The sequence below is a fragment of the Pongo abelii genome, chromosome 21, assembly GCF_028885655.2.
Source record: "Pongo abelii isolate AG06213 chromosome 21, NHGRI_mPonAbe1-v2.0_pri, whole genome shotgun sequence".
Lineage (NCBI taxonomy): Eukaryota > Metazoa > Chordata > Mammalia > Primates > Hominidae > Pongo > Pongo abelii.
In genome coordinates, this window is record NC_072006.2 from 17,178,196 (window position 1) to 17,201,287 (window position 23,092).

The 23,092-nt window shown below is 43.6% G+C and overlaps 1 long non-coding RNA gene across 1 annotated transcript; it reads right to left on the reverse strand.

Moving 5' to 3' along the window:
* Positions 1 to 6,184: 6,184 nt before the first annotated feature.
* Positions 6,185 to 22,070, reverse strand: LOC129052275 (uncharacterized). The gene is made up of 3 exons (XR_008517253.1): positions 21,987 to 22,070; positions 9,606 to 9,733; positions 6,185 to 6,407 (listed from the first exon to the last, which is right to left on the reverse strand). It is a non-coding gene; the product is annotated as an uncharacterized LOC129052275 (long non-coding RNA).
* Positions 22,071 to 23,092: the final 1,022 nt, after the last annotated feature.

Sequence of the window (23,092 nt, forward strand, 5' to 3'; positions counted from 1 at the left end):
ATGTGTTTTATTTTTACCCCACTGCATGTTTGTTAAAGGATCACCGTAGACTGATAAATAGAGTCATGACTGTGTCTGTGTATAGATTTCCATCTGGATTTCAGTTAAGGCTAGTTTTACTCTATGCTGAAGAGGAAAAGTATCTTTACAACTATTAGATGGCTTAGTTTACCTATTTCACTGAGAAAGACCTTAGAACTTTCAGGGAAGATCTTTACTGATCTCAAATTATCAGCAAATCCAAAATTTCTTTAAGATTAATTTCAAGTAGAATTGAGGGTGTAGGTGTAGCTGGTAAAATCTGTGTTCAGAAATTCTTGTGCACACCCTTGTTTGTGGGTGTGGCTGTGCTTTCCAATGATGTCAAATGCTACCTAATGAACCTCCCATTTTTCCTCAGCTCCCTTGTTAACCGCTAGAGGGCCGATCCATTTCCAAGGGTTTCCTGGGCAAGAGGAAAAATCCTTCTGAACATCAAAAGAAAAATAGTTAAAAGTTTTCTGGGTTTTTTTTCTTTTTTTCTTTTTTTTTTCTGTGAAAAGTCTCATCCCCACTCACTCTTGCATTGTTGATGTCTGTGAAAACTTTGGGAATATGCAGTGTCCTGGTGCACCTGACAAGACTACAGCCCCGGAGGTTAACAAGCAGCCCCTCTGGCTGCAGTATTGATGCAGAGGAAATGAAATGGCGGTGACATTTTAAAGAGGAATTTGTGAACCACAGATATCAGCATGGCTAGCGCAGCATAGTGGCACATAAAATCAATACAAATAACCCGAACCTTAATACCTTGATCCAGGGAAGAGACTAGCTTTATCAGACGCCAGGCAGGGAGCGGCCGGTGGGCCACCTGCGCTGGGTGTGCTATTGACCTACTCTGGAGAGGCATTAAGCCAACCACAATTAGGAGGATTTCTTTTTTAGAGATGTCTTTTGCTAGAGAGAATTTTCTGGGGAAATGTGTGTCATAATAAAAATAATCTTTGAAACACCTCCTTGCAGCAAACTTGATCATACCATATTGTCATTGCAAAAACTAAGACACTATATTTTTCTCCAAATTTTACAAATTGTTTCTGCTGTATATATATATATATACACACACACACACATATGTATCTGTGAAAATCGTCTGAAGATGTACTGCCTTCCCCTTCTATAGTTTCTAAAGGCTGAGAATAAAACTTCTATTTTGTGAGATTACAATTACTGCTCTTAGTGTTCACTGCAAGAAAAAAAAGTCATTTTCTCTTCTTTGTAGCATGAAATTCTTATGTGCATAACTAAGTTTATGCAGCTAGCTAAAAAATCAATGGGAGCTAAGACCTGGCATTATAAAAGAGTGGGACTCTATTGATTGCAATATTAAATTTTCCCTCTTTGCATAATTTCATTTAAAAAACAGGCTGCAAAAACCTGTGGTCAATTTAATTTGGAAAATGTATTTTTGAAGAATATCCTTTCTGTTTTTTGTTTTACTTCTTCTTGAGATGTTATGACAAAGAGCGACTTCATTTTTCAAAACTGTGAAAACCCTTAAGGACAGGTAACACTGTTTTAGATTTTATAAGGTATGTGGGGTAAACTCAGGAAACAGAGGTGGGGGGAGGCACAATCTTTCCCATGCACATCTTTTTGGCAATTTTCCTTGTGTGTAGCCCTTGTCAGGTTTTATTTGCAAAGAATTAGAAGGCCATGCAAACACAAGACCTACCAGTGTGTAGATTACTCCTGATGTTGGAGTGGAAAACCAAGTATCTTCTGAAATCAATCTCCTGTTTCCAGATAGATGTACGAGTAACCAAGTGTCCCCCTTGAATAAGAAGCACAGATTTGGCTGAACAGAAATAGGGCAATCTTTCAATAGCAGGAGACTAACTCTCTCACAAAACAGAAAAAGAAAGAATTTATTTTCTTTGTCATATTCAATGCTTGAATGGAAAGCAAGTACCTGCCTTCTCTAGGTCTGTGTGAAGAAGAGGACAAGATGGTGGATTTCTTTCCATTATTAATGATTGACTTTTCAAAAGAGTTACTTCTGTCTTTTAATTCTGTAGGATGCAGATGTCTGGGCACAAGAGGTGTTTGTTGTGTAGCACTTTGTCTCGATGAACTGTGATGTCATGGAAAACCCAACAGCCTCTCCTGGTCCACATACAGGAGTGTGGCTTGGTCTTAGGGCCAAACACACCCCAGTCTTGGCCTGAATTTGGGTTTCTCCCTGCCCTCGCCTGCCTTGGACAAGCCAGGTGCATGAGTCCTAATGCTGAAAACTCTCAGGAGACAAAACCCCTCCGTTCCGAAAACTTCCAAGTCCTGTGCAAATGCACATATGAACCCAGGGCTTTGAGAAGGTGAAAGCCACAGCGGCGTGGAGTTGCGTGTGTGAGTGTGTGTACAGAGTAACTCTGTTTGTTTGTAGGTCCTTAGTAGAAGGGTGTCTAATGTTGACTTTTTGAGGCTAATATTGTTTGAATTTTTTATCCTGACTCTAAGCCACCTTACAGAGGGCTCTTTTTCCCATGCTGTTTGTACACTCATTACCTTTTAAAATGTCTTGAAGTAGTAAACAGTTCAACAGTTCTCCCTTCCATCCACCCATTGTCAAGAATAATGGGGGCCAGACTGCCAAGTGCAGCATTAGATGTTGTCGCCTGCGGCTGGCCCTGGCCATAAATATTTGGAGCTTTGGGGCAATCATTCGCACACACTATGCAGTTCAACAAATCCTTCATGAAAACCCAGTCAGTTACCCTGAGAAAAATGTGTGGCCCAAGACATGTTTATTGGGGTGGATTTCTAGTAATGTGATTGTCACAAGGCTCTTGGTTTTTTTTGGTTGATAATTTGTTGTAAAGGAAGTAAGAGATGGTGTAACAGATAGGCCTTCTCTGCATGTGTGTGAATGGGTATTTGCATGGGTGTTTCCTTTCACTTGAATTGAACTACTAAAGACCACACTGTATTTTTCCTTAGTTTGAGCAATAGAGAGAGGGTTGTGACTTTCTTTTCAGGGGAGAAAGAAAATCATTTAATTTTAGCCACTTTATTCCTGGTCTTTGTGCATGAAGAAATGAATCCACATCTCTATTCCTTTGGCTTAGGACAGGGCATGGGGAGGTGGGGTATGCTTGGAAATGGCCAGGGAACAGGGGGCGTATCCATCTGACTCCTTGACATTCTTCCAGGGAGAATCCTCCTTTGTTCCGTCAAGCAAGTGAGTTAGAGAAGGCTTGTAATTACTACATTGTCAAGTTAAATTAAAAGCAATGCCCTCCTGGTGGCCTGTCAGCTTAAGAGGCATCCCTCTCTTTCAGGGCTCTGGCTGAGGCCCTTATTGTGCTGGTGAAAAGGCCAAGTGAGTCTCAGCCTATTCCCATCCAGAGACATTCTGGAATAGGATCCTGGTACATTTCTGCCTTAGGGTTGTGTGTGAGTCTGTGTGTGAGTCTGTGCGTGTATTTTAAGTTTGAAAGCAGACTGGCTTGGCTCTTATACAATCTCTACTCTGAAGTACATCTGGCAAAGACACCGTGGCTCTTTGGAGGCTGTTGATTCCATGGTGAATAGAACAGGGCCAGCATGCCCCGGGATGAGGCATGTCAAAGGAGCATCCAACCGCAGTCTCCAGGAGGAAGGTAGGAGCCAATGCCATCACTAGGGACCCAAAGCCTTCTTTGAAAATTACCTTCCTTGTGGACTAACATGTGTTTTCAGGAGAAAACCATTGCATTTTAACTAAAGGCTGCATAGAGACCTTGTCAGCCTCAGCCTGAGATGACAGTATTCAGAGCATATCCTTATCTGGACAAGGACTTTGGGGTTCAGAACCTAGTTTTGAAAGAACTAGCCTCAAATTCCCATCTTCAAATGTCTCTGAGCAAGAACTTGGACAAGTCGCTTGGGCCCCGTGAATCTCCTTGCAACCTACCAGAGACTATTTTCTACCTTATCAGTTGCAGCGACTGTCAATGAGCTTATATGAGTGAAGTGAATACTAAATTGCCAAGTAAATAAAGATTTGGTATTTAGGAAAGAGAACAGGCTATCTAGTGTGTTACCTGTGTTTGGAAGGAGTTAAAAGGAAATGCTCGATCAAGGCAAGAAACAAGGTTAAAAGTACTCAAGCCTTTTTTCCCAGTTTTATTGAGTCTCATTAGGGAGTCTCTAACATAGAAGGATCTCCCTCTAAGCAGACTAAACTGCTGGCATTCACTGCAGGTTATAAATAGAGAAGCAAATCTCTAAAACTAGTTTAGGGTCATGGAAAGGACTACTTTCAATCATTTCCTCATAAATAATATTAGGAACATTATTTCTAATAAGTAACTCTTGCGCATTGGTTTCTCTGAGAAACAGACACTGAGATAGACTTGGGAGTGCAGAGTTTATTGGGGGATAACAGTGTTAAAGGAAAAGGGAGGAAGGAAAAAGTTGGAAGGGTCATTGGACCACAGTGCAGACCTGGCAAAGTCTGTGTCCACCCCAATGGGAGCTCAGAGAAAAGGCGACCCCTTGGAAGAACCCCTCAATGGGCAGAAGTTGCGAGGATCTTGTACCACTGCTGTGCTCTGGCACTGGCCAGGGGCTGCCCTGGAAGAGCTCACAAGCTGAGATGTGTCTGGAGGCTGTGGGCTCATCTGAATCCTTGCAGCTGAACAGGGAGCCTTCCCTTGAAGAGGAATTTGTCATACTGACAAACACTCCCCTCCTCATCCTCATCCCTTCCACCAATATTCAGAATGTTACCAGCAGAGACTCACTGAGATAAACACACTCTGTTGATCAATCCTGCTTAGGACTTGATCCACTATTACATTTTCACTGTAGGATGTGTAAAAATGTACACAATAAAATATTTGTTAATAATCAGATCAGATGAATCTGGTATACTCTTAAAAATTGTCATGATTCTTTCTTATGACATGAAAATTGTACAGTTGTAGAATGCAGAGTTTCCCTTTGTGCACTGGCTGCCAGAAGTCTGAAAACTATGAGGAATTTTAGCCTGGGCTTTTGAAAAGTATGATCCATGACGTCCTTTCTCTGCATGATTCTCAAACTCTTATTTAAACCTTTTATTTCTTATACTTTATGTTTAGCCTCCATAAATGCTTTTTGGAAATGTAGAGAGATAAAATATAGACATGGATATGGATCTCTATTATTCCAGGAATCAGCCAGGGAATTTTGTTTCCACTTGAGCACCCATTCTGGCTCAGTCAGTTCTCCCTTTTGTTTTGTTTTCCTGGTCCCCCCACTCCCTTACATAGCCTTTGTCAGGTGGTGTCTGCCTCCACATTCTCATCTTTATACCAACTCACTCTATGAAGCTTAATTCAAGTTGTGGGTCTATCAAAACACACAGAAAAAACGGCCAGGCCCAGTGGTTCACGCCCGTAATCCCAGCACTGTGGAGGCAAAGGATGGCAGATCACTTGAGCCCAGAGTTGTTCGGGACCAGCCTGGGCCACATGGCAAGATCTCATCTCTACAACAAATACAAAAATTAACGGGCATGGGAGCAAGCACCTTTAGTCCCAGCTACTTGAGTGGCTTTGGTGAGAGGATGGCTTGAGCCCGGGAGGTGGGGGTTGCAATGAGCCAAGATTGTGCCACTGTACTCCAGCCTTGGGGACAGAGCCAGATCCTGTCTCAAAACACAAAAATAAAAACAAACACATACACAAAGAAAAACAAACCCCTCTTGGCATCCCCTGTCTGCAGTCTGTGACTTGCCATTGTGGCTCTGCTGCAGAGAGGTTGCATCCTACTCCAGCCATGCCACATCACCACGCCCAAGCAATCCCGCGGGTAAGTCACAGAACTGCTCTGAATGCGAGTTTCTCATCTGTGGATTCGAGCTGAGCTTCCCTTCCTCTCAGTGTGGCTCTGAATGAAGCAGGAGCATGTGCAGAGCACTGTGTACATGGGTGGCCCTTCATGCCTCACGTCGCATCTTGAGACATCCACAGTAACTGTGGGCCACATGACAGTATAAAGCACCTAACCAAAGTCTCCTGGGTGTTTCTAGAGGTCAGGCACAGGTATGTGTTGTTTTCTATCTATGAGCTTCTCGTAAGATGACCAATGAGGTTTTTCCCTACATTTTCTGCATCTCCATTAGTCCTGGCAGTGCTATTAAGCGTCTAATAAGTTATTGCATTTAATGATGACTAAATTCCAAAGTGGTTGTCATTTTATCACAATCTTTGGGTGGAGTAGAGGGGAAGGCATGCTTCTCCTAGTCTTCATGAGTCCATCTCACTTAGCTGTTTTAAAGAAAACAAAAGGCCAGGCACAGTGGTTCTCGCCTGTAATCCTGGCACTTTGGTAGGCTGAGACGGGAAGATTACTTGATGACAGGAGTTTGAGACCAGCCTGCACAGTGGAGCGAGACCCTGTCTCTACAAAAGATAAAAGTAAAAAAAATTAGCCAGGTGTGGTGGCGCACACCTGTGATCCCAGCTATTCAGGAGGCTGAGGCAAGAGGATCCCTTGAGCCCACGAGCTCAAGGCTGCAGTGATCTCACCACTGCACTCCAGCCTGGGCAACAGCATGAGACTCTGTCTTAAAAAACAAATAAATAAATAAATAATAAAGAAAAAAACAGAATTAGCAGATGTCAATGTTATCTCTTTCTCTTTTTTTTTTTTAAATTTGCTTAACCTGCCGACCAATACTTTGGCAGTCTCAGTGTTTCTCAAGATGGCACAAAACCCCACATAAAATACACAGAGCAGCTACTTGCTGAGCCCACAGCCTGAGGCAAGCAGGGTTGCCCTGACCTGCACTGCCAGCCTTAGGCCACCTCTGAGGTTCTCTTGGGATGGGCAGGACAGACAGGTGGAGGGAAGGAGCCATGGTAAGGTAAATCCCAGGGCCTGGATGATGTGGGCTCCTCAGCAAATCAACCATATCACATGACACAGGTAGTAATGTTATTTGATTAAGCATAGGAAGTACAGTGAGTGTAGCTCATTTTTGATATTCTGATGTCATTATTTCAAGTATTAGTTGTGATTTTATGGGTCCTAAGAATTTAACAACAACAAAAAGCAAGCTTTGGCAAAAGTGTTGTGTCATATTTTACACTAACTTTTCAACAAATAACACACACCATATTGCTCTTCACCTCTTAAAAGCAAAATTAAAACCAGTATAGCCTGGCTGTTTGAGGACCCTTCTTTTCCATGCAACTTAATGTCCCTGGAGCTAGGTGACTGGGAAGCATTCCCTGTCCTCTTTTCATGGCAGAGATGATAGAGGAGTGCAAGATAGTGTACTGGCTCCTTACCCACCAGAGAAAGACTCAGCCATCTGTACGACTAGCTTTGCTGAGTGGCAAACACCGTAACTGGAGGACTTGCTTCTAAAGAGGAAATGCTCACCTTTATATTCAACAAATAGGTATGCATACCTCAAGAGGCCTTGCTGGAAGATTTCATCACAATTTGTGGATGGTAACAAAGAGAAATCCCCAACTCACTGGCCCTCACTTTTCCCTCTACCCTCCCTGCATCCTTCCGACCCAGCCAAAACATTTCCTCTGAAAAGTTGCATGCCTGTTCCAAAGACAGACTCTGTTGCTCCTTGAAGAATTCCAAGCCATGCTTGCACCCCAGGGAGTGACAAACAGACCCACTGGGGCATGGGAAGAAAATATTAAATCCTAAATTTATAAGTATTTTTATCTCACTATGCAAAAAATAACATTTGCGTCTTTCATAATATTCATGATATAATAATATACTTGTATGTATAAAATAAACACATGTACCTGTGTTATGGTACATGCTCCTCTTGAAACTTATATAGAGTACTTAACAAAAGACCACTGGAGATAACCACCTTGCAGAAGACCTCCTCCAGGTACAAATTTCCATTACTCACTCACGCAAAAACTCAGGTATTCTGAAATTTGAACTTTGGAAAGAGGCAAATAGTACTGCTGCTCTGCAAAGTACAAGGTAATCTGAAATTGCCAGCTTGGTGTAATCAAGGCTGACTTTCACTTGGCTTTGTGTGCATTTGAGTTTCTCCCTACTTCTGCTTTACCTGCACAAATAGCACCAGTTTGGATGCAATAGGGATATTGGCTTCACTATCAAGGAATGTGTCTCACTTTTAATTGAATATCTCATTCTGGAATGTACACCATATGCTCTGTTGCCTACCAGCTGAACTGAAGAAATCACAACAAAATCTAATGTCAAGTGTCTTATAGCCTCTTGAGCACAGGTCAAATCACATTACAATTGGTGCTCCATATTTAGGGGTTCTGCAACCACGGATTCAACCAACCTCCAATCAAAAGCATTCATCCTCCCCCATAAAAGTTAACTGTTGCAGCTCTACTGAATATGTATGGACTTCTTTCTCATCATTATTGCTTAAACAATACAACTATTTAAATAGCATTTACATTGTATTAGATATTATAAATAAGCTAGAAATAATTTAAAGTATACAGGAAGATGGACATAGGTTATATGCAAATACTATGTCATTTTCTATCAGGGGCTTGAGCATCTATGAATTTTTGTGTCCAAGGTGGGTCCTAGAACCAATGCCCCGTGGATACTGAGGGACGAATGTAAATCTTCATCTCATACCCCAGGGAAATTCAAAATCCTCCTGACATTTTCATTGATTACTAAAGGGCTTATGTTCTCAAAGGAAACTATGTCTCCAGGCTCCAACTTCTATTTGTTTCCAAATTTCATCCCAATATTGTGGCACGTCTCCTTTGTCTGTGCCCATATTTTGTAACCCACTGACACAAAGCACTTGATAATGAATTAGACTTCACTAACTGTTTGGGCTTCATGCAGAGGAGTCACAATGTGCCCAACACCAAGCATTTTAAAAGGTTATGTGAGCTGCTCTTCATCTGGTATCATGATTCCCATGGCTGGGTACCTCATGCAGCCAGCTTTCTGCTATCTTATTAGTCCATTTCTTCTCCTCTTGCATATCATCCTGGAAATCCATCTTATCCTATTACAACAAGAAATCCAATAGCTTCCAGCTCTAAACTTGCATACACCATCAAGTTTGTCAGACCAGAACTGGCGGAATTTCCATCTCATCCAGTGAGTCTAATAGAAGGCGGTTGTGGAATACATGATGATTTTTCCTCTGATGTGGGCAGAGGGCAGAGGCAATCACAGTACTTGACTTGAAAACTCTTCATGCCTTCAGACCCACCTCAGATACCAAAAATTCATAGATAAAATATGCCCCATTCTACACCACCCCGAAGCTGAATTAGACAATATACAAATTCAGCAGTGGAGGGGAGTTGTTTTAAAAACCAATTTGATATTTGATATTTGATAGTGTTTAAAGACACTGTGGATGCTTTCTGGTCCTGCGGAGTGGAGCTGGACACCTGGGTCTTATACAAGGGACTCTGGATTCGGAAACCCCCACTCCTGCACTGCCAGGGCCAATGGAAGCCCAGTGGAGTGTATGACCACGTTATGCACGTGAGCAGCAGGGCAGGGGATGAAGTAGTCTCTGTTGATGTGCATACAATCAATCCACCCTACCCTTCTGCTCTCCCCGCACAGGTCTCCTTCCCACACCACTTTCTCTTTACCTCTGAAGCTGGCCTGTCCTTCCATGCCCTCCTCCAGTTTTCCATCCACCTTTAACACACAGCTTAGAGCAATTTCTTCTGCATATCCACCATACTGATGGCTGTTTGTAGTCCCCAGTAGACATTCTCTACAGGAGTCAAACAAGAATTCACAAGAAAGGATGTAAAGCTATGCTTTGAAATGAGAGTGAAGCACCATTCTCTGACATGCTTACAGCAGGTTTTCTCTCAATGGCAGATTTATGGGGGATTTTATTGATTCTATTTTCATCCATCTGTATTTTCTACAAGAAAAGATTTTTGCAAGAAGAATTTTTTTCTTAATGGAAAAGAAAATGAAATAGTAAGTTATCTTAAAAGTGAGGGCATGCTCTGTGCAGGATCTAGATTTTATGCCAAAAAAAAAAACCCCTAAAAAATAAAAAATAAAAATAAAGTGAGAGTGCTTGCAGAGGTTCCAGGACAGGCTTCCCGCGAGCACAAGCTGGAGGCATGCTGACCTGCTTTTCAGCCTGCATAGGGTGTTTAAAAATTGAATGAGTCATCAGCATTTAGAAATCAAGACACTTGGCACATATATCGGGCACCTCCTGTGAAATCTGTCCACACAGCCCACACCAATTCAACTCCTGAGTCCCAGGCCTGGGTCTACCTCAACGAGCTTGGGGTGCTCTGTCCACGGGACACGGTCTCCACTACTCCCCACTGTGCTGTCTATGCTGTCACCTGGAGTTGGAAGCATTTTGTTATCTAACTATGGGTGTCAGGCACCAACTTCCTCCTTTGCCTCCTTAGGGCAAGGACCACATGGCCCCTGTGAGATGTTCTCCGTGGGAAGCAGGCTTTGAAGTTCACAGCGCACCTGCTAGGTTTGGCGGTCTGCAAGCGGCCAGTGGCTGTTTGCTGGGAGGAGCTCACTCATGCCAGTGAGAGGTGAACTGAGGGAAATGAGTTTTACCAGATCCTGGAAGAGAAAGGAGCAGGGCCTGGTGGGTGGGCCCACTCATTTCAATAAGAATCCAACGTCTCAGTGCTTATCAAAAGCAAACCAAGCCTGCAGGCCCTTTTCAGGTTTATGGATCTCCAGTCCACATCCAGGACCTTTCCTCAGGATTAAATGAAACTTAAACCTGCTAAATAAACACAGGCACAAAATAATCATTGAGAGTCGTTCACTGGGCATCAATCATCGCGGCCAGAGTGTTTCTCGTCTTGACAGCTTACTGTAGGGAGGGATCCCTGAGTGCTCAGGAACAAAGGTGAGGGGAGGGAGAATATAGCAACAGAGAGGAAGATCTTTATACAGCAAGCTCAGGAAGAAAATTAAATGAAGAATTACAGTTAACAACAGAAAGAGAAATACAAAATCGGGTGAGAGATTTTTGTGGTAGATGTTACAATGGGCTCTTCTTTCTCCTTTTAATCCAAAGTAATAAAATGGTCCATTTTACTGAGTTCTCTCTGTGGCAAATATTGTGCTGAACACTTCATTCATTTATTTATTATTCATTCATCTACTTATTCACTTAATCCTGTGTCCATTCATTCATTCATTCAGCAATGTATCTCAGGTGCTGGCAATGCAATGAACAAGGCAAGGGCCCTGCTAAATGAAGGAGACACATGAATATATGACGTTAGAGAGTAATGCATGCTATAGAGAAAATAAAACCCAGGAAGGGGAGGGAGGCTGGGAGTCAGAGGTTCTCCTAGGTCAGCAGCTTAGAGGAGGCCACCCCAAGAAGCAGGCTCTGGAACTGAGACCTAAAAGCAGATGCCATTATCAAAGGCCCCCGGGCAGGATGCTGCAGAGAAAGGAAGAGCAAGTGCAAAGGCCCTGCTGTGGGCTTGGTTTGTCAGAGTTGAGGGCAGGCAGGAGGACAGTATGGTGACCTGCACGTAGAGTTCTGCCTGTGTGAATCTGGCAAGCAGGAGCATCTGGTGGTCAGGGATGCCAAATTGGTCTGACCCAATCTGAAGCCAGGGTACTGTTGCATTCCAGACCAAAAGAAGCTGCTTTTCTTAAGCCAAGTCCCTGTGGCTCCTAGAAATCCTATCAATTTTTCCATGGATTTGACAAATACATATTCACACACACATGCACACACGCACACACACACATGCACAGACACACACACACACATATATATGGAGACAGATTCAAATGTACTGAAGGGGAGATGCTGAAGAAAGACTGCACCTGAGTTCTCACCTGAACTCAGTCACAGATTCTTCCCCAGGTGCCTGAGCAAACTTGGAATGGAGAAACCACCTCCCAGGAGACAGCAGAACAGTGCCCAGCTCTGCAAGGCAGGTTTCGTTCCACTCTCTGCTGCTGCCCTTCTGACTCAGTGTCCGAGCTCCCTAAGCCCATGGTCTCCAGGCTGCCTCTTCTACCAGGAATGGCTGTGGTACTTGTCCCCTGACTCCCTGCAGGAGATGCTGTGAGTGTCCTGGGAGAGCAAGTGGCCATTCCTGTGTGTGCTTGTGTGACAGTGTCCAAATCTAAGCACCTTTAAGACTCGCATCTTCAGAGCTCAGGGCTACTCTTGAGGCAGGGCTGAGAATAATCTCCATTAGCCACTGATGGGAGCTAATGGATAAACACCCCACCTCCCTCTCCTCTGGAGGATGTCTTGGAGGCATGCCATGCCTACTGGGGACTCTCCGAGAGGTCCCCATTAGCACTGAGCCTGGTTTTCCACAGTGGTAACCCGATGATGACAAACCCTTCATGGCTGCCTCCTTTTCCCTTTCCTGTGTCACTTCCCCACCCTCCCTGGTGCATCCTGGGACTACCTCCTACATAAACTTCTTGTCCTTGTTTCAGAGTTTCCTTTCAGGGACACTAAACCCAAAGCGCTGCCTAAGGTGTTAACTGACAATCAATCTTCAGGACTCAGCTTAGAAGTCACCTCTTCCTGCACACTTTCTTGATCTCCTTTCACAAACATCAATGTTTGGATCAGGAGTCTTCTCTGCAGGCTCTCTTACCACACAGAAGGTGACCAGTGTTGTTCATTAACAAATGACGTGTCCCTCGGTAACAATCAAATGCAAGGAATGAGATGTGAAGCCACCATGCGGTCCCCACACAGCTTTCTACAGAAGCATCTCTCCAGATCCAATCTGCCCTGGCCTCACCTCTGATTAGGACTGGGCCCCCTTTGGAGGTCACACTGATTGATTAGTGCTCTCTGGGGACAGTTCTATTGACAATGTGGCTCTTCTCAGAAAAGCACAGCAAAAACAACCTTTCAGATTGAGGCCAGCTTCCATTGCTCAATGTTAGATATTTTTCCCGGAAATATCTGTTGGAGAAGGAATATTAACTACCAATAAAAGTCATTTCTCAAACCACAGTGGACACATGGACCCAAGCACACAATGGACTGTGAACTCCAACCTTTGAAAGTCAAGCCTCTGCTTCAGCATTTGGCCCTGTCCATGATGAAATTATCTCCTTTCCCCCAGGAACTTGAACTGGTAAAGCGACCTCCATGTTTAACGTATCCAGGCAAAAGAGGCACTAAGTCTCTATAATTCAAAGATCAAAAGTACCTAAAATAGATCTTCATTGGTTTGAACTTGAAGGAATTTTACCTCCAAACTCAGATTAATTTCTTGGCCTGAACCCAAAGTAAACGGACTTGTCTTCTTTGCATTTTAAGGTAAATGTCTCTTGCATATCTGCAATAGTTCAGGGTAGCAAATAGCTGATAAGCCACTGAGAGGTTCATTAGTCATTTTCAGAAGGCAGCTCCAGCAGGAGGTCCACGGGCTGAGCAGTGCAGGCAAGCACACCGGAACTGAAGCCACCTGAACAGAGAGTGTGTTTCCCAGAAACAAACTGGAACAAGAAAAAAACACTCCATAGTGAAAGTTGAAGCATGGTTTCTGGAATCTTTGGAAAAAGAAAGTTCCTTGAAAGCCATATAGCTCAGGATCATTGGAAAAAGTGCTTCGAGGGCTTGGCTAAATGTGGAAGGGGCTGAGATTCTAGGTGGACAGCAAACTGGAAAAGCCATTGACCAAACCCCTCGATGAGCAGTGACTCCTTGAGCTTCTCACGCAGATGCAGAGGTGAAATCAAGTCAAGAGGGCCCTGATGGTGCCATGCTTCACTTGTTTTCTCTGGCACATAGATGCATGAAATGGGGCACCAGTGCTGGGGTCGGGATGGCTGGGCTACTTATGAATATTTTTTCCTTTAGCTTCTTTGTGCTGCTTCACACAAACCTCAATAGTGGGGCTGGTAGTTGAGCGCAAAGCCCGGGTGGACACATACATCTACACACAGCCACAAAACTTAGGAAACAATAGTCCACGACAGGAAGGAGAGAAACTGTAAATAAAGGGAATGGGAATATGGTATGTTTCCCCATTGTGTGAAGCAGGGTCGGGGCAAAAGCTGGAGACTGTTGTAAAGAAGAGTCATGGGCAGGTGCTCAGAGGACAGCTGTCTCGCACAAAGAAACCTCTTATTAAAGCCACCGTGTTCACTGTATAATTGTATTTACCTGTAGTGTCTTCTGGGCATTACTCATATGCTTCATTATTGCCCAGCTGAACATTTTATTTCCCATGATGGGGAGTTGATTCTTCCCTCTGTCGCTGCTGAGCATCAATATGTTCCTTCAGAATTGGGAGGTATCAGGCCAAAGGTGCAGTTACCAGGTTGGGTTCTAGAAGACTTTGCCCTGACATTGTATAAACTATTGGGTAAATGAGGCGACAAGGCCAATGAAGCTTGGGCTCTTTCCTGTCTGACTCCCCATCTCATTCTAGTCAATAGCACACCTAGCAGAATTCAAGTTTGGAATGGCCTTTGCTTCTGACAGGGAGAGAGCCAGCAAAGCTGTTGGTAGAGGGGATCTTCGGGTTTCATGGCACCCACCCCTTAAAAACATTTAGGGGAATGTGTAGGGGAGAGAGATCTAGATCTGGGATGCTTCTGGAAATGTCAGGTGTGAGTTCTGGAAGGGCTGTGCTGTGCCTGTTGAGCCCCATGTTCGGCACTCTGATACAGAAAAGATGATTCTCTTTTAAATAATCACAATTGAATAAACCCTTTATTTAATAAGAAAATGGTATAAGCATAGAAATATGACATGTTTTCTGGAAGTCCCATTGCAATTCACCTCTAAGAAACTATCACTTGGCTGGGTGCAGTGGCTCATGCCTGTAAGTAATCCCAGAACTTTGGGAGGCCAAGGCAGGCGGATCATTTGAGGCCAAGAGTTCAAGACCAGCCTGATCAACATGATGAAACCTCATCTCTACTAAAAAATACAAAAATTAGCTGAGCATGGGGTTGCATGCCTGTAATCCCAGCTACTTGGAAGGCTGAGGCAGGAGAATTGCTTGAACCCGGGAGGTGGATCTGAGATCGTGCCATTGCACTCCAGCCTTGGCAACAGAGTGAGATTCTGTCTCAAAAAAAAAAAAAAGAAAAAAGAAAAAAAGAAACTATCACTTATTGGGGTTTGGTATGGCATCAAAAAAGAATATCCACAGTTGATTTGAAAACACTATTTAAAAACTTCTTCCTTTTTCAACAACAATTGGTATAGTTTTCTTCCTATACTTCAACCACAATAATATAATATAAACAGATGAACGCAGAAGCAGATAGGAAAATCTGGTTGTCTTTTTAAGCCTGATATTAAAGAGATCTGCAAAAATGTAAAAAAGTCACTCTTCACCAGAATTGTTTTTGTTTTGAAAAAGTTATTTTTATTTAAAAACATGTTATTCATGTTAGCATTTAACTGGTTGATTATTATTTCAAGATTAATTAATAAATGCATATTTTTATATTTCCTCAATTTTGATTTCTAATATGGTAAATATAAATAGATTTTGCCCTCATACATAAAAGCTCTCTGGGGACTTCAGTAATTTTTAAGAACGTAAAAAGTCTCAAGACCAAAGGATTTGAGGACTCTGAAATTCAAGTACTCATCCAACTTAGCTTTAGAGTGAAGGGTGGAACCTTTGGCCTACCATGATCTATTTGTCAGTTCCAATCACAGAAACGTCAAAACCTTGAAGGATATATTTAAGGAGTCCAGAAAGGTCTTCCATACCAGCCTATCAGTAAAGCTCAGAGCTTAGTTCCTTGACTGAAATCTTGTCAGCCAAGTCTGCAGAGTGGGGTGAAATCTTAGTCTTAATAAACATTCATCTGAGCAGCTCCTTCTCTTTTTAAGCAAGGGGCTTCTGAGATTATGTGTTCGCATCAGAAAGGGGCGGGCACATGTGACACCCTGAGGACATCTGTCTCCTCATACAAGATTTCTCTAATACTCACATGCAAATGAGAGCTGCCCAAAGGAGCAGACAGAAAGCAAGTCAAACCGCCCCCAGCCCTGCTCTGCAGGAATAGTGCAGAACTGATCCATGGCAGGACCTGCAGCTTGGATGCTATCTTTCAATTTCCCCCAGGGTGGGTCAGTTGGAGCTGGAGGATGTGCTGGTGAGATGCCCCACCCATCGCACTGTCAGGCCCTGCGAGGAGGAGCACTCCATCTGTTTGCTCATCTAGGAAGACTAGGGTGGGATGTATTACAACCACCACTCCTACTGATTCTCAAATTGAAAGACCAGAGCTTGCAACACATCTATCATCTCCAAGACCTGTTGCTGTTGCTTCCTAGAGTAAGAGAAAGTTTCCTAGATACAGTTTTCCATGTCTAATGCAGACAAAGGGCAGAGGCCCTGAGAGGCCTCCAACTGCAGAAGACATGCTTAAACTTGGAAATTCCAGGCCGTTAATAATCACAACCTGAAAACACAGCATTGTCAGTGGTGGCCGTTGGAGTTGGTCAACTTCGCCAAGAGGCATTCAGTTTCTCAACTCGATAATGCTAAGAAGCTACTTCCCTTAGGCAATCTTGCTGATTTTGGTGAATCTTACAACACTCATTTGAAAAATTGCTAAAAATGACCATGTCGAATAGAAGATGGCACCTGCCTTCTCTTGTGATTTCTACAGAATATCCTGAAGTTGCTTTTGCATCAGATAATACACATCTTTATAGTGCTGTGCTGCTTTAAATCTCAACCAAAGCCTACGTAATACTTACCTACATAATATTTTATTATATTTTAGGTTTGCATGTTTAGAAAGCATTTAAATTTTATGAAAAACAATACAGATAGTTTGCTGATTGTAAGGAAAATAGAAAAATGATAAAAAGCCATCTTTATCTTTCATGAGAAGACACCAAGCCTGGGTATGTGTTCAGTTATATCTCCTAGAGTTACCACGATGCTTCATCATCACACCTTTTAAAAAAAAATTAGTCATGCATTTATTTATTTGTTCAACAAAATTCAAAGTATCTTCTAAACAATGGAGTTGAAGAACTTGAAAGAATATTGTAAAATGTAAATCATGAAAAATATGACAGAAGAAAATCAGTCACTGTATAAATATAAGTTGGCATTATGTAACTTTTTATTTAATGTGTTTAACTTTTACAGATGATGTTTTTTAGAAAAAGATTTAGTAATTTGCTCAAAGTCACACTTAATTTTTTCAAGCATCAGAAACAAAAAAAAAAAAAAAAGAAAGATACATGCCTCCCTCAGTTTTGGTCCAAAAATAGATATTTCATAAATATTTGTTCCTTTTTTTTCTCTGAATTCAGATCCTGGTCATCTTTCCCTAAATTTCCTTTTTTCTTTTGTCTGTGGTTATATAGAATTGAATATTTATAATGAAATAGACCTGCTGACTGGGTCACAGTGATAAAAGATGCTGAATGCTTCTGGTTCCAAGTAGGTGCAGTTGATGAATGAATCCCAGGTCCTAGCAACTGTGCTTAAAGGGATACACCTGCTTACAGGTGGTTAAGGGGAGATCTATTTCTATACATGGGACTGCCATAAATCAGCAGGTGATCAAAACATTTAAAGCCAACCAAGCAGGCAACATTTTTTGAGTAATTGAGGCTTGTTTTAGAAAACAAGAAATGTCTGTGTTAGTCCTTGTCTGTCAAACATTATTCTCTGTTTGATTAAGCTATACAAACAGCAGGACTCTGATGTAAGCAAGATTTTTTCTTTTTGTATGTTGTACATAAATGTCTTTAATCTTTTGAGTTAGGAATTTATTGGTGGAATCTTCATGAGTAAATCCAGCAAATCTCTGAATTAATTTTCCCTCCAAAAGGAAATAGAGCGGGGAGGAGGCAGAGAAGGGTCAGTGAAACTCAACCTAAAAACAAAACAAAACACATTTTCCTGGAACAACAAAGTAGGTAAGAGGCCAGCTGACTTTTAGCCAGCCTAAGTCTGGGGTCCGGGTGAATGTGCCGGTCAGGTGAGGATAAAGGGACTTCAGACTAACTTACCAGCTGCAAATGAAAGTTCTTTCTTGGGATTTCAACAATAAACAAAACAAACCCACAGCACCATCCCCAAGTCTGCTGTTCCAACTCCAGGAAAAGATTCCACACAGAAGGTCTGCGGAAGACAATTGGACCTGGAAGGTTCTTCTTATTTTAACAAAAAGAGTGAAATGTGGATGCTTAAAATACACAAAAGGTTTGGATCTTGACTCCTGTGAGTCTTGAAATTTGCATTTTATTCTGGGAATTTTCAAAGGATAACTGTGAGTCGTAAATCAAAGGACTTTCAGACATTGGGTGCATTTGTTTGCCATGGCTGTGTAACAAGTTTCACAAACTGAGTGGGTTAAAGCACGGAAATTTTATGTTTCACAGTTTCGGAGGCTGAAGTCTGAGATATAGGTGTCGCAGGGTGGGTTCCTTCTGAGAACCCACCCCATGCCTCCCCCCAGCTTCTGGTGTTTTGCTGGCAATCTCGGACTTCCCTGGGCTTGTAGACTCATCAGCCCGGCACCTCGGACTTTCCTGGGCTTGTAGACCCATCAGCCCGGCCTCTGCCCACAGTTGCACATGGCGTTCTCCCTGCATGTTGTCACCTTGGAGTGGGCCTACCCTACTCCAGTATGACATCATCTTAAGTAAACACATCTGCAACGACATAAGGTCCTCTTTCCACATAAGGTCACATTTTGAGGTACCAGGGTTAAGCCTTCAACATTTAAAAGTGGAGTGGGGCACAGTTCAGCCCACAACCGTGGGTGTGGTAGTGTATTTGTATGTGTGCGCAGCCACCCTCACCCTTTTTCCACCCCGCCTCCTCAGAGATGCCACACCCACTTCTCAGACTCCACTCTTCTCTCCCAGGAAGCCTGCTAGGACCCAGCCTGCCCTACCCCACAGGCAAACACACACACCAGATACACACCACACACACACATCTCCACCACAGCATACCTATGCACACATGCATCACACTACACACACGCACCACTAACACTACACACACAACCTGCACAACACATACACACCATATACACACAATCACCATTACCACCAAAACACACCTGTGCACCTATACAACCAACTACACACACTCCACACCACACCCACACAAACCTCTCACCCATGCACACACCACACACACAACATGCACACATGTACACATACCCAGACTCACATCACACCCACCACCACACGCATACACACATACCACTACACACATACACACACACACCACCACACACATACCATACATACCACACCTACACACATACCACTACACACAAACACACCACTACAGACATACACACACCACCACACACATACCATACACACCAACACACACATACACACACGCCCCACCACACACATACCATACACACCACTACACGCATACGCACACACCACTACACACATACGCACACACCACCACACACATCCCATACACACCATCACACACATATGCACACACACCACCACACACATCATACACACCACCACACACATACACACCACCACACACATACACACACACCACCACACACATACACAACCACCACACATACACAAACACCACCACACACAAACACCACCACACACACCATACACACCACCACACACATACACACACACCACTACACACATATGCACACACCACCACACATATACCATACACACCACCACATACATACACAACACTACACACACACACACCACTACAGACATACGCACACACCAACACACACATACCATACACACCAACGCAGAAATACACACATGCCACACCACGCACATGCCATGCACACCACCACACACATACACACACCACCACACACATACGTAAACACCACCACACACACCATACACACCACCACACACATATACACACACACCACCACACATACCATACACATCACCACACACACCACCACACACATACACACACACCACTACACACATACACACAAACCACACACCATACATACCACCACACACATACACACACACCACTACACACATATACACACACCAACACACACATACCATACACACCAACACACATACACACATGCCGCACCATGCACATACCATACACACCACCACACACATATGCACACACCACCACACACATACCGTACACACCACCACACACACACAAACACCACCACACACACTATGCACACAACCACACACATACCATACACACCATCACACACATATGCACACACACCACCACACACACCATACACACCACCACATACACACAAACACCACCACACATATACCATACACACCACCACACACATAAACACACACCACCACACACATACACAAATACCACCACACACATACCATACACACCACCACACACACATACACACACACCACCACACACACCATACACATCACCACACACATACCATACACACCACCACACACATACACACACACCCCACCACACACGTACACACACATCACCACATGCATACACACACACCACCACACACATACACAAACCACCACACATATACCATACACACCACCACACACACCATACACACCACCACACACACCGCACACATATACACACACCACCACACACATACACACACACCACCACACACATACGCACCACCACACACACCATACACAGCACCACACACATACACACAAATCACCACACACACACCATACACACCACCACACACGTACATATGCACCACCACACACATCACCACACACATACCATACACACTACCACATACATACCATACACACCACCACACACACACCACCACACACATACCATTACACCACCACACACACCACCACACACATGCAGAAACACATACCAAGCTCCCTCCTATGTGTTCTCGTAGTGTTTTAATTATAGCTCTATTGTAAGTCACCAAATTAAACCTTTATTATAGTTATTTATGTTTCCTGACAACTTTTTCTGATTTGATCATTTAAGCAGCTGCTATGTCTGGTTAATTTTTGTTTCCCACAAACAAATAGGTGTCACATGCACAGTAGTCTCAATGAACATTAGGTGAATTAAACCGATTACAATGAAATGAGTGTTAATCTAACAGGCAGAGAAAAGAGAATGAGTAACTGCACGGCAGTGGGAGCGTCAAGGCCAGGTTGGGGGTGGTGAGCTGCGCATTTTCTCCCCAGCTCCATGATGACAGCGGCTCGGTGCCTTACTACCTGTGCATAGGGATTGTAGTGTAAGCCTAGCTTCAGAGCCACTGCAGCAGGAAGTAAGGTCCCCTCTGATGACAGCTTTAAAGGACACTGACCCGTAGGGGGAGTTCACCCACACTGAGGAGAGGCCGGGGCCACACTGCTAAGGGCCAGGCAAGCCAGACCAAGGACTTGAATTCCACAGGAAGGGTACCGGGAACCACTACAGGTCTTCCCCCGAGCTGAGGTACAATATGACTGAAGCTGCACTTTAATAATGGACCATTAGGCAAATTTATGTGGAAAAATCTCCCCATTTTGCAAATAAGGCAGGTATGCGTTGTCTGGCTCATCAGAAATTCCATGCACAACTTGACGCGCTCACAAATTCGCAATTCAGAATTAATTGGTTTTTAGGCCATGCATTTAGGTCAGATCACCCAGACACTCCATTTCATGTGGTGAAAAGAAATTAAGTCAATTTTCCCCCCGCCAGACCCTCGGCTCTCATCTCGCAGGCCTGGCGTGCGTCCCTCTGCTCGCACGGGGAGGAAGACAACCTTTAAAGGCATTCTCATTATTTCTCAGGGAGATGTCATTAAGTACTGTAAACATGTCCTGAATGAGTCCGTGTCACAAAGACGGCAAAGTGTTTATAGAATAAAAACCTATAAGCGCCAAAGTGAGATAAAATGGGGGAGGGGGAGAGAAAGAGGGAAAGAGAGATTTTTTTTAAAAAAAGGAAAACGAAATGTCTTCCTGACCAAGTTCAGCTAAGGTGTAGACTGTGTGGTAATGAGCTTTACCTACAAAAGAAAGCAGCGATGGAAACTACCTGGTCCATGGGCCCAGCTCTCTGTTCCCAGGACCCTGGCAGACATCGCTGACTCATCACGCCCATCTCCCTTCTGAATTCACCCCAACTGCCCTTATGAATTCACACCTGGCAGACATCACTAATCGATCACACTCATCTGCTTCTCTAAAGTCACAGCTGGAAGACATCACTAATCAGTCATGCCCATCTCCCCTTTCAATTTGCCCCAACTTCCTCTAAAAATTCACACCTGGAAGACATCACTAGTCAATCTCACTCATCTTCTCTAAAGTCACAACTAGCAGACATCATTAATCAATCATGCCCATCTCTCCCTCTGAATTCACACCTGGCCTCAGAATTCTTGCAAGGAGGCAGTCTAATCAGCCATTCTAAGTTGCAATTCAAACTGATGGATATTTCTGTTGAGGGGAGGCTCCAGGTGTTTCTTTCCTAAGCCTATGCTAGTGCACTATAACGGGAAGAATTATTGCCCAAGAATAAGTGAACACACTGTCTTACCTGAACATTTTCCTATTTGTTAGTTTACTCTGCATTGTTGTTTACAATCAAGTTAAGGAGAAAGACACTCAGAAGTCTGCACTGATTTTAATCCCCCAGAGCCTGACAATGTGTGAGCACACAGGCTGGAGATGTCTGGAATACATGGTGCATGGAATTAAAGTTCATCAGTGTGTTCATTTCCAAAGAGGAATGATGGCATCAGGGCTCTCCTTTGGGGATCTGCCCTCGGCCACCAGAAGCCTTTGCCCTCCTCATGCAGATGGCAGAAGTGCCTGAAAGTTTATACCCCACCTGGGGCAAGCCATAGACAGTGATTGGCAGTGTGGGGTATGAAAGCACAGCCACCTTGCTTGCAGTGGGACAAGTACCTTACGTACCAGAGTCCCTGCAAGGTCAGACTGAAGGTCCCCTCTGCACGACTTTGAGATAACACCTCTCTTGGCTTCCTTCCTTCCTGGCCTGGTTTGTCCCCTTCCTCATCGACTTCCCCTGGGAATACATTCTTAATACTTGATCACTTGTACAGGCACCCTTGTCTTGAGTACAGAAAGAGCTGCGGGTAATCAGCTTTTATAAGGCAAAGTGTACACCTGACCTGT